This window comes from Panicum virgatum, chromosome 6N (assembly GCF_016808335.1).
Source record: "Panicum virgatum strain AP13 chromosome 6N, P.virgatum_v5, whole genome shotgun sequence".
Taxonomy (NCBI): domain Eukaryota; kingdom Viridiplantae; phylum Streptophyta; class Magnoliopsida; order Poales; family Poaceae; genus Panicum; species Panicum virgatum.
This window is the reverse complement of record NC_053150.1, coordinates 19274166-19284632: the sequence shown is the minus strand read 5'-3', so window position 1 is coordinate 19284632 and position 10467 is coordinate 19274166. Positions and strand designations below refer to the sequence as shown.

At 44.5% G+C, this 10467-nt stretch overlaps 1 long non-coding RNA gene and 1 pseudogene across 3 annotated transcripts; one reads left to right on the top strand and one right to left on the bottom strand.

Annotated features, from left to right (window-relative positions):
* Positions 1–1303: 1303 nt before the first annotated feature.
* On the bottom strand, positions 1304–4295 carry LOC120680026. Of its 3 annotated transcripts, XR_005677438.1 has the most exons (4): positions 4151–4295; positions 3477–3841; positions 3165–3239; positions 1304–1617 (listed from the first exon to the last, which is right to left on the bottom strand). It is a non-coding gene; the product is annotated as an uncharacterized LOC120680026 (long non-coding RNA). The 3 variants fall into 3 exon arrangements; XR_005677436.1 differs by having other exon boundaries at positions 1304–3239; XR_005677437.1 differs by having other exon boundaries at positions 1304–3239; positions 3579–3841.
* Positions 4296–5921: 1626 nt separating this feature from the next.
* On the top strand, positions 5922–9634 carry LOC120677996 (annotated as a pseudogene).
* Positions 9635–10467: the final 833 nt, after the last annotated feature.

Here is a 10467-nt window from a genome sequence, read left to right as displayed (position 1 = left end):
GGGCCAAATTGATGGGCGGAAGCTTTTATGAGCTGAAAAAATGGCCCAAATTTTAAAATGGGCCTGTTAATAAATGGGCTATGAATGCAATGTCATTTTGCACATCAGCTGCCAGGTTAGCACCACTTTTCAAGTTATCGGTCATGTCATCGACCATGTAAATTTACACGTCATCATTGCTATCCACATCATCGTCAAGTCAATAGCCATGTCATCTTTCATGTCATCAATGCGTGACAAGACAATTGAATCCATGACGAAAATTATACTGTTTGTGACGTTTTCTTTCATCATAGAAAACAGGCTTGGGTGGGGCTTTGGGGGCCGGGGATATTTTATGACGGTTTCAAAATGTCATGGATCAAGCAATCTATGACAAAATTTTAAGAAACATCACGAGATGTGATATGTGACGCTCAATATATGACGCAATATGAGATCGTCATAGATACTGTTTTATGACGGTTTTTACTGATCTGTGATGAAATTTAATTATCATGAATCAACAGATTTTTTTAGTGCTTGCTTTGCAATTTCACTAGAATTTCACCAATGGAAACCTTATGCATTGTGTGAGTGTGAATGGCGTTCTAGGGATTCTTTACCATTTTTTTGTTAATTTAATGTTGTAGAAATATATAGTAATCCTAAAATCTAGAAGGAAACAACATATATAAACCGTGTACTCTTTATTACAAATTTTAATGGTAACAAATCATACTCCCAGAACCGTTTCCTAATGGTTTGTTTGAAAGAAATCATACTCCTTCCGTTTCCTTTTAGTAGTCATATTTTAAAAAATAATTCACAGTTGGTAGTCGAGCGTGTTTTGTATGAGCCCAATGTGGAGAGATCGTTATGTTTTGCATATCGCATACTATGTAAATTCCCGAACACCTCGTTTCGTCTATCAAAAGAGAATCGGGGAGTAACTATATATTAAGAGCATTAAATGTATATTATGATGAAGAAGTTGATGCCTTTTTTTTTGTCTAGCGTGGTGGACCGAAACAGGCACATAAGAGCATTAAATATTAGGAGTCGGCTAAAATACAGCCGGCCGTAAAAACAACCATCCGTATGGCCTGACTATTTTTAGTAAAAAATTGAACCGTCAACTTTCTCACTCCGCACCCGAGGCCCACCCGGCACTCCCCCGGATTCGCCCGGCACACTCCCTCCCTCCGCTGCTGAAAATTGCCCAAACACAAGCTGGCGTCTACCCCGCCGCCGCCATAGACCCAAAGAAAAACAGAAAAAAGTAGAACTCCTCCAAAGAGGAGACGACGGCACGACGGCCACATCAACAAGATAGTGTCAGGCAATAAAGTGTGCAGAAAAAGACTGCAGAGATGGGATGATAGCCGAAGACCAAACAAAAGAGGTGCGTGTGTATCTATACAGACCAGATTTTTTTTCAAAAACTGCTAGAAACTTAGGGCTCCCTGGCCAGGAGAAATAGATCTAGAACACATTATTGTTGTATCTACAAAGAGATAAACTGCAGTTGCCATCTTGTGGTCTACACATTGAAGAATGATCTGCTTGTTCCTGTGTGAAAAATCCTTGACCTCCACGTTGCTGGTCTCCACCCACCTCCTCCCCTTTTGTCAGGAACTAGAAAAAAATAGTGTAGATCAGATGCAGCAAGTCAGTTTATTATTCAGGCAGTAATGTTAAGAAAAATTGCTTAGACAAAGTGCTCAGTTATGCTTTCCTGTTAACACATTATTGCCATTACCCCAAGTTAGTGGTATTCTAGTAGTTATGCTTTCCTGTTAACACATTATTGCCCAATAAAAATGCCAATGTTAGTTTTTATTCATGCAGTAATGTCGAGAAAATTGCTTAGGCAAAATGCTCAGTTATGCTTTCCTGTGAACACATTATTGCCATTGCACAAGTTAAATTGTATTCTGGTAGTATGTTTAGAAATTGCTTATACAAAATACTTTGTTATGCCTTTATGTGAACACATTATTGCCCGATAAAAATTCCAAGTTGGTTTTATTGTGGAAGTCATGTTTAGAAAATGCTCGGGCAAAAATAGTTGGTAGCACACACTACTACCTGCATATTGATTATGAAAAGATTATGTGGCTTGCAGGAACCATGGATTTGAATGAGTTACCCTCTGAATTTGATTGTGATTTTCTGGATGAAGTTGGCACAAATCCTTCCTATTGCACTCAGCCAGCCTTTGGTGTTGCAAGGCCACAATGTGATGAGCAGGGGCAGAGCCGCCAAAGCCATAATGATATTGGTGCAACACTGGTTGCTAGTAGTATCACCCAAAATGCAAATGCTTGTTCTGTTAACAACCAAGAACCTAGTGTTGTTGCTGGTGATGTTGTGCGAGATGTTGTAAAAGAGGGGCTAGCAGATATTGTAGAAAGATGCAGTGCAAGATGAGGTTTGGTTAACACCTCCAGTACCTTAAACTTTTGGCACCATAAAGGAGTCTTGGGAGTTCTATAATTCCTATGAAAAAGGGTTTGGTTTTCTATACGTAGAAGCACTACACGCTTATCATGTTTGGCACGTGAGAAGCAGAAAGTTCAGTTTGTTTGTAACAAAGAAGTTTGTGGCAGGAAAGTGAGTGAGGAACCAGCAATTGAAGAATCTGATGATAGCAATTATGAGGTGCAAAAAGCGGAGTCTGAACCTATCTGAATATGATGATATAAAAATGCTTATATCTTAAAAAGTACCTATTACGAGCCATATTGTTGCCTATCTAGAATAATATTCTTGCCTAATCCCTACCTATATTATTGCCTAAATCAGGTCTGAGTTATTTGCCTAACAGCATGATCCTTTAAGGTGAACACATAAAACACAGCAACACAAAAAGATACAATGAGCTGACAACACATATTGTTAAAAGAGTGCCAAGATAAAACTATAAAATTGCAAATGCATAATAAATAAACAGCTTAACCATTACTTAAAAATGCTAGTAGATAATAGAAAAATTGCTCAACTGAAAATGAAAGGAATGCTAGATAACTCAATAATCTAAAATAATCAGGTAACTTGACAATGTAAAACTCACTGCTCGCCCTATTCAAAATAGATACTACCCAACAAGCCAACAATCAGATAACGATAACCTATGAGATAAATTGCTACTTGAACAATAAACAATTAGGTAACATGTATACCTAAAAATTACAGCCATCACAAAGAATATGCTAGGAAGGATGTTGCTCAACCTCGGGTAAAGTGCAGAAAAGAACCTGCACATGATCACTCAGCATATGTCAGGAATGTCAAAGCCAGCAACAAATCACTCATGCTTCAGAACCAAGATGCGCACATGCTTCAGCTAGCACCTCTCAATAGTTCAATATTGGAAATTCCATAATAAAAAATAGTTCAGAACCAAACTGTTCATCAAATATAATTTTTAAACAATCTCAACTACCAATATTTCCCGCAGTAATCTCAATTGAACTGGTGCTAAGAAAATTTACCAACATGTATGTGGCAACTGAGTTGGGTGAACTTCTGGACATTGCTACTTGAACACAAACGGCAGCAGCATGAATATGGCAGCGACAAGCAGAACAAACTACCTCCACATCCACCACTGCGTCCCTGATTGGCTCCAGCAGCACCCTGGCATGCTTGTCTGCACCTCCAGTGCACTAGACAACTACACCAAAAGTTCTAAATCCTGAATAGACTTGAAGCAATAAAAAAATGTGCGCACTGCAGAATCCTGAATCAACATGTTGATGTACTGTTTACAAATGCAATAACCCTGATATATCTTCACTCCCTATCCTCTAGCTCCAAATATGGATCGCTTGCATCACTGGGTTTGTATGAGCCCTCTCTAGCACAAAAATAACAAGAGCAAATTGATCAGTAGAACCAACATTCCAATCATCCACACAAAATAAAAATGGTTAAATCAGAACCTGTGAGGCTCTCCATTCCTAACCCCTACGCCCAAATCTTAACCCCGTGTATGCCTGAATCCGGGAGAGTGAGAGGGGGAGGGGGAGGAGGAGGACCCATCGTTGCCGGGAATTGACAGCCAGCCATCGGAGCTGCTGGAATCACTGGACAAAACGAACTGGGGTCTGGGGGGGAGGAGGGAATCACTGGACCCAATCGATTGGGGCAAGGGAGCACTACTCACAGATATGAGGATGACGCGGCAGTTGGAGAGCTGCCTTGTGGGGTGCTAGAAGTAGGTTCGCCCCTCCGGCGGCGGGATGCAGATCCCCATTACTGCCGCCGCTGCGCTGCCCTTATCACTGTTGGAGTCGCCGAAGCTGAACAACACCACCCCCATCCCCGCCATCTTGTTATTCTTCCTCTCCCTCTCCGCCTCCACCTCGGTGCCAGGGGCCGCAGCTGCAGAGGTGCCCGGCCGGACCACATTGCTGGCAGCGGCGGCGATGGTGGCAGGGCTCGGCATGTAGCGCAGCTTGGCTCACCGCCGCACCCATCACATTGTGCCAGAACGAGAGAGAGAGAGAGAGAGAGAGAGAGTGATGGGAGAGGAAGTTTCTGCGTGGATGGAGAACCGGAGGTGGAAGGGATAAGGTCTTGCGTGATAGGCTAATAGCCCTTGGATTATAGACGAGCCATAGATGTAGGCGGCCGTGAAGTCAGATTAAAATACGGCCAGCCAGTTAGAAGTCATTACCTAAATATTATGATGAAGTTCCTGTAGAAATTTTATGAATCCAATGTCTGCAATCCATAGGTACCTAACCTGCTGATAGAGAAAGTCAGAAACTACAAGGATGTTCAACACTGGTAATTGTTATTTTTCTGAGAATCCACCAGTACTTGTTATCAACGGATAATTCTATATACTCGCCATTTTATTTGTTGATCAGGGGGCCGAACGTTGAGATGGATAAGACCAATGATGTGCCATTGCTGCCCCCTGTGCTCTGTATGAGCATGAAACAGCCATCTCATTGCATGCACGCCCTTTTGTTAATCTATCAAAATTGGTAGAAAAAGGAGGAAACCCCAAAAGTTGATGTATCACAAATGTATACTATTTTGTTATCTTTATTCAAACATTTTATGTTCTAGTGAGTTCAACTTTCTTATGAAGTAACTAATTGGGTGATAGTGTGGTATTAACCATGAATCTTGTTTTTTCTACGCGGGCAATATTAACCATTAATCTTGTCCTATAAGTTAAAGACACTAAAAAATCATTTTTCAGTGAACGGTTTCATCTGCCAGCGTATTGGGCTGGCGGTTTGAATCCATTTATATCCAATAATTTATTATTGTTATTGCATACCGGAGCATTGAGGTATAGCGCATAATGATTTATTGTTTTTTACTTGCAAGGATTTAGCATGCTGTGTCCAAAATAATTTGATTTTACGTTTTCTCGCAGAAAAAGGAAAATTGACTTTGCACCCAAGTGGCCATGTAGCGTGATGAGATAGCTTTGCAAGACTTGTTTGATAATGACTTACTAATTTGTATCCTTATACTGCTATACACAAAGGTCACTGAGAATAGATTTCTGACCTTGCCATGAAGTTTCAAACTCTGACTGGGTCTTGATATCCAAGTTTTCTGAAATATTGAAGGGATTCATTGAAGGAGTATTAATTATTGGCTGGTTGCCACAGCGATTTCGCAAATGGAATTTCTGCTATCCGTTAGGGACCTAAGCTGACAAGGGCAGATAAAAATGACAGTGATGTTCTCAGCTTGCTAGCTAATTCTATATCAAGGAACAATTCAAAATTGGCCCTTCGGTGTGCTGATGAAAGGGGCAAAATTGGGTAGGTTGGGTGAATAGGAATATAGGATAAGACGACTTAGTAAGACTACCATTCAAGCAGCCATGCATATGGAACTGCGGAGCTCTGGTGATCTATATAAGCAAAGCCATTGCCATTCCATTGGCAAAACAAGGAACAGTAGTCATGGCCACCGTTTCGAAGCTTCTGCTTCTCCTATTGTGCAGCTACTATTCTCTCATTGCTCATGCTGGAGAACATTCCAGCTACATCACCGGCTCTGTCAAGACCGAAGCCGTCTGTTCCGAGCCGAAAGGTATGGCCGCCGTCATAACTGAACTGAATTTTCATTCCTCCTGATTTCGTTCACTTATAAGCATTTTCCTGCACTACTTGTTTCAGCGAGTCCGTCGAGCTCCGATGGCGGCACGGTGACGCTGCACCATCGCCACGGCCCATGCTCGCTGCTGGCACCCACCAAGGCGACGCCGACCATGGAGGAGATCCTGCTCAGTGACCAGCTCCGGGCTAGCAACATCCAACGGAAGCTGTCCGGCGCCACGGACGGCACCGGCGGCGCCCAGGAACTGGAGGCCACCCTGCCGACGACCCTGGGCACCGCCCTGGAAACGTTGCAGTACGTGATCAACGTCAGCATCGGCACGCCGGCCGTGTCGCAGACCGTGATGATCGACACGAGCAGCGACGTCTCGTGGGTGCACTGCAAGCCGTGCTCGCCGTGCCACTCCCAGGTGGACCCGACCTTCGACCCCAGCATGTCGAGCACGTACTCGGCGTTCCCGTGCAGCTCCGCGCCCAGCGCGCAGCTCGGCGCCGGCTGCTCGAGCTCCCAGTGCCACTACATCGTCAGGTACCTCGACGGCTCGAACACGACCGGCACCTACGGCTCCGACACGCTCACGCTGGGAGCCAACGTCATCACGGGGTTCCAGTTCGGCTGCAGCCGCACCGGGACGGGCCTCGACGGCGACAAAACCGCCGGGCTGATGGGCCTCGGCGGCGACGTGCAATCGCTGGTGTCGCAGACGGCGGGGACCTTCGGCCGGGTCTTTTGTTGGCGCCGATCTAGGGCCAACACACGAATGCGCTTGATCGCGCGGTGAGTGACGGCACAATTGCAGCGCCGATGCTCAGACCGGTCAGACCGGTCGGGGTAACCGGTCAGACCGGTTCGCCGGTGCAGAACGGCGAAATCCGACGAACGCTCGCCCGGGAGAGACCCCGTCGGGGCAAGCGCGCGTAGGGTTACCCTAGGCTCGGCAGGCTAGCTAGGACGTCCTCAAATGTCATGGAGATGAGGGAAGAATAGCATGTTGAGGTTGGAAAAGTAGGGTAAAGTTAAAGAGATAAAAGACGATAAAAAGTAGATGTATTTGATAGATTCGATTGAGTTCTTCCTTCAATCGGCCGTAACCCTTTATATTTATAGGGTGGGGAAGACTTACCCCACAAGAAATCCTGTTTACAGATCTAAATCTATTAAGAACTCTAATTGTACTCGGACTCCTCCTAGACCAGTCAGACCGGTCTACAGACGCCTAGACCGGTCAGACCGCCTGGACATACCGGTCAGACCGGTCTGTTCAGGTTGCTGCCAATTTTGGTCGTCAACATATGCCCCCCCTGTTCTTTGGCAAAGTTTGTGTGCCAAAGAACACTTCTCTGGACCAAAATTGTCTAAGGGCGACGATTAACAATGCGTCAGCCATACATTATATTTAAACATGCTAAAATAGCCGAACTAAGAGAACTAGCATGTAACAATTTCTAGCTTACGATCAGCAAACTATTTCGGCTTTACATTCCTTAGTATGTTCAATAACAAAAATCTTGAGACGGCCAATACGGTCGATTATACAAATCATAGCTCCTTGGTAAAGTATAAAACTGATAATCATAATATGGCAGCCAAGGATTATGACCAAACCATGGATTAAACACACCGGAATATGCAGACCATGGTACGTGCATCGACGGGATGAATGACGAAGACCAATACGATGACCGTTGATGCTTTCTTGATCTTGGTGGTGAAGAACTCCTTCTTCGTTTGCCTTCCAATTGATTGCTTTGTTTTTGAGCAGATATCTTCTTGTATTTATCCAAAAGCTCCTCAAAGGTCGGCTTGATCCTATTTTTTTCACCACCAGACTTCCCAGATTCAGACCGGTCCTGTCAGAACCGATATGGTTGCTCTTATCTTGTCCCCCGGCCGAACTTGAACATTGTTCAACTACATTATCAGGATCATCATTGGGGACAATTTTACTAATTGAGCTATCCGATTGCTCTTCAACAACCGGCTTCTCTTTATCTAGTGTCAAATCTGAATTTTTGTTTAATCGTCCATCTTTTTTGACACGATAAATTTGCTTGATCACCTTGTGTTTCTTTTTCTGCACAGACCGATTTTTAGGATCAAAACGGCTATTAATTGTAGGTGATGGCTTACTAATTGCCGGCTCCTTATAGGTAATATAATTTGGGAACAAATATGTAGGAAGAGACGGCATACAGTAATTATAATACCATGATGGATAAAAACAGGGCATGCTATAATAAGATCTGCATGGCATATGTATAGATGACATATATGATGAAAACGGCATTGAATTAGGAAAATTATTCGGCTGCCGATTCCGATCATGAAATCGCTGTCTTGGAGTATATCTCGACTGTTTTGGATGTTTTGACCGACTAGCATCATTATTTTGTTTTTTGGATTTAGCCGGAAGATCTCCAAGAAAGGGCTTCGGCTTTTCCTTTTGATGCTTGTGATGGCCTTTGGATTCAACGGTTTACACCAATTTCGGGTTTTTTGGGCTTAACCATCTTAAGTTTTGATTTATATTGCAAAATCCTAGATGAACCGGTTAGACCGATTGCGATGCAACCTGCATCTTTGCCTTTGTTCTGTTGCCTTCCGAGCGTTGAAGTACTAGATTCAGTCTTTGTGCTCTTGTTAGGGGATTTTGGTTCAACAATTTCGGCTTGGGACGGCTGAATTGTATCTTGATAAGCAACATCAGGCAAATTTTTGCAAGGATAATTAGCCGGTTTTTCAATAGCCGACTTTTGAATAACAGGAATTGGATTTACTTTATCCACTATATCAATTAGTTCAGCTTTACCAAGCAAATACTTGATATAGATACGATCACTATTGGATAAAATACTTGTAGATAGTATCTTTCTCAGAACATCGTGGTATGATGACGATCCTTTGTTCTCCATCCAGCATGAAAAACTCATGTCGATCTGTACTCGAAGAATCTCTTGACATAGTTCAGAAGTCATTGCCATAGGTATGTCTTCAGATTGCACCATATTGCTAGTGCTTGATTTTGGTTATGCAAAACCGAAACATCTTTTTCCCCAGCGGAGTTGCCAAAATATATTGGCGCCAATCTAGGGCCAACACACGAATGCGCTTGATCGCGCGGTGAGCGACGGGCACAATTGCAGGGCAACATCAGCGTGCAGCCCTCGGTCTTCGCCGCCGGGTCGGTGATGGACTCCGGCACAATCCTCACCAGGCTGCCGCCGACGGCGTACGCCGCGCTGTCGTCGGCGTTCAGGGCCGGGATGACGCAGTACACGCGGGCGAGGCCACAGGGTATCCTCGACACGTGCTACGACTTTGGCAGTTTGGCAGCCTGACCACCGTGAGCGTACCGACCGTCGAGCTGGTGTTCGACGGGGGCGCGGTGGTGGACCTCGACTTCGACGGGATCATGGTCTTCGACAGGTGCCTGGCGTTCGCTCCCAGTGGCGGTGCAAGCTCCGTCGGCATCATCGGCAACGTGCAGCAGCGGACGTTTGAGGTGCTGTACGATGTCGGCCGTGCCACCATGGGGTTCCGGGCTGTTGCTTGCTGATCTCGGACCCTGTGTTTATTTGCTGTCACCTCGCTTGGGGTATACGTAACCATCACTCTAATACTCAGATTGCGTGAATAAATGATGCTATCATGTACTGTGCATTTCGATATTAAAAGTATATATATTATGTACTTATAGTGCAATCCAGAATGATAATCATTAAAACAACACGACTATATCCAATTGAACAGTAATACGTGACAGTGACAATAATGCATTGATAATGCATAACAGCTGCTGAGCTGCGAGTTCATAAAAAAAAACCAGTGATAGTTAAGTCAGACAGAATTGACATATTACTACACACTTTGAATACCTAATTTGTGCTGTCGGGTTCTCGGCTTCTTAACCCAGACAACAAGCACACAACAAAGGAGCTAAAAGGCGAAGGTAAGCGAAAGTTGAAAGGAGCAGTATTTTCCCTTCACCAGTTAACCCGTACAGTACATGTTTGGAGATGGTATTTATATCCCCAACCTTTATTACATCATTCCTAAAATACCCTCGGCCACCCGGAATATTTCTTGAAATATTCCGGGCGAAGGGTCATTTCCTGGAGGTGAGACTGTACAAATTGCCTACTCCTACTGAATCACGTTTCTCTTGCCGCCTCGAAGGTCATGGTTACCTTCGGGACCAACCTTCGCGCCTGACAGTCAGCTTTGGGTGTCAACCTGCCACCTTTGCCCCCAGCATTCAAGGGTGGCTATCCCCAACAGTAGCCCCCGGCGGGCGAGGGCCGACTCCGACGGGCCGAACCCTCGAAACTCGATCGCCCATAGCCATGGTAAAAACATCTCTCCGAACGTCAGAGGTTGGCACGAATCGAA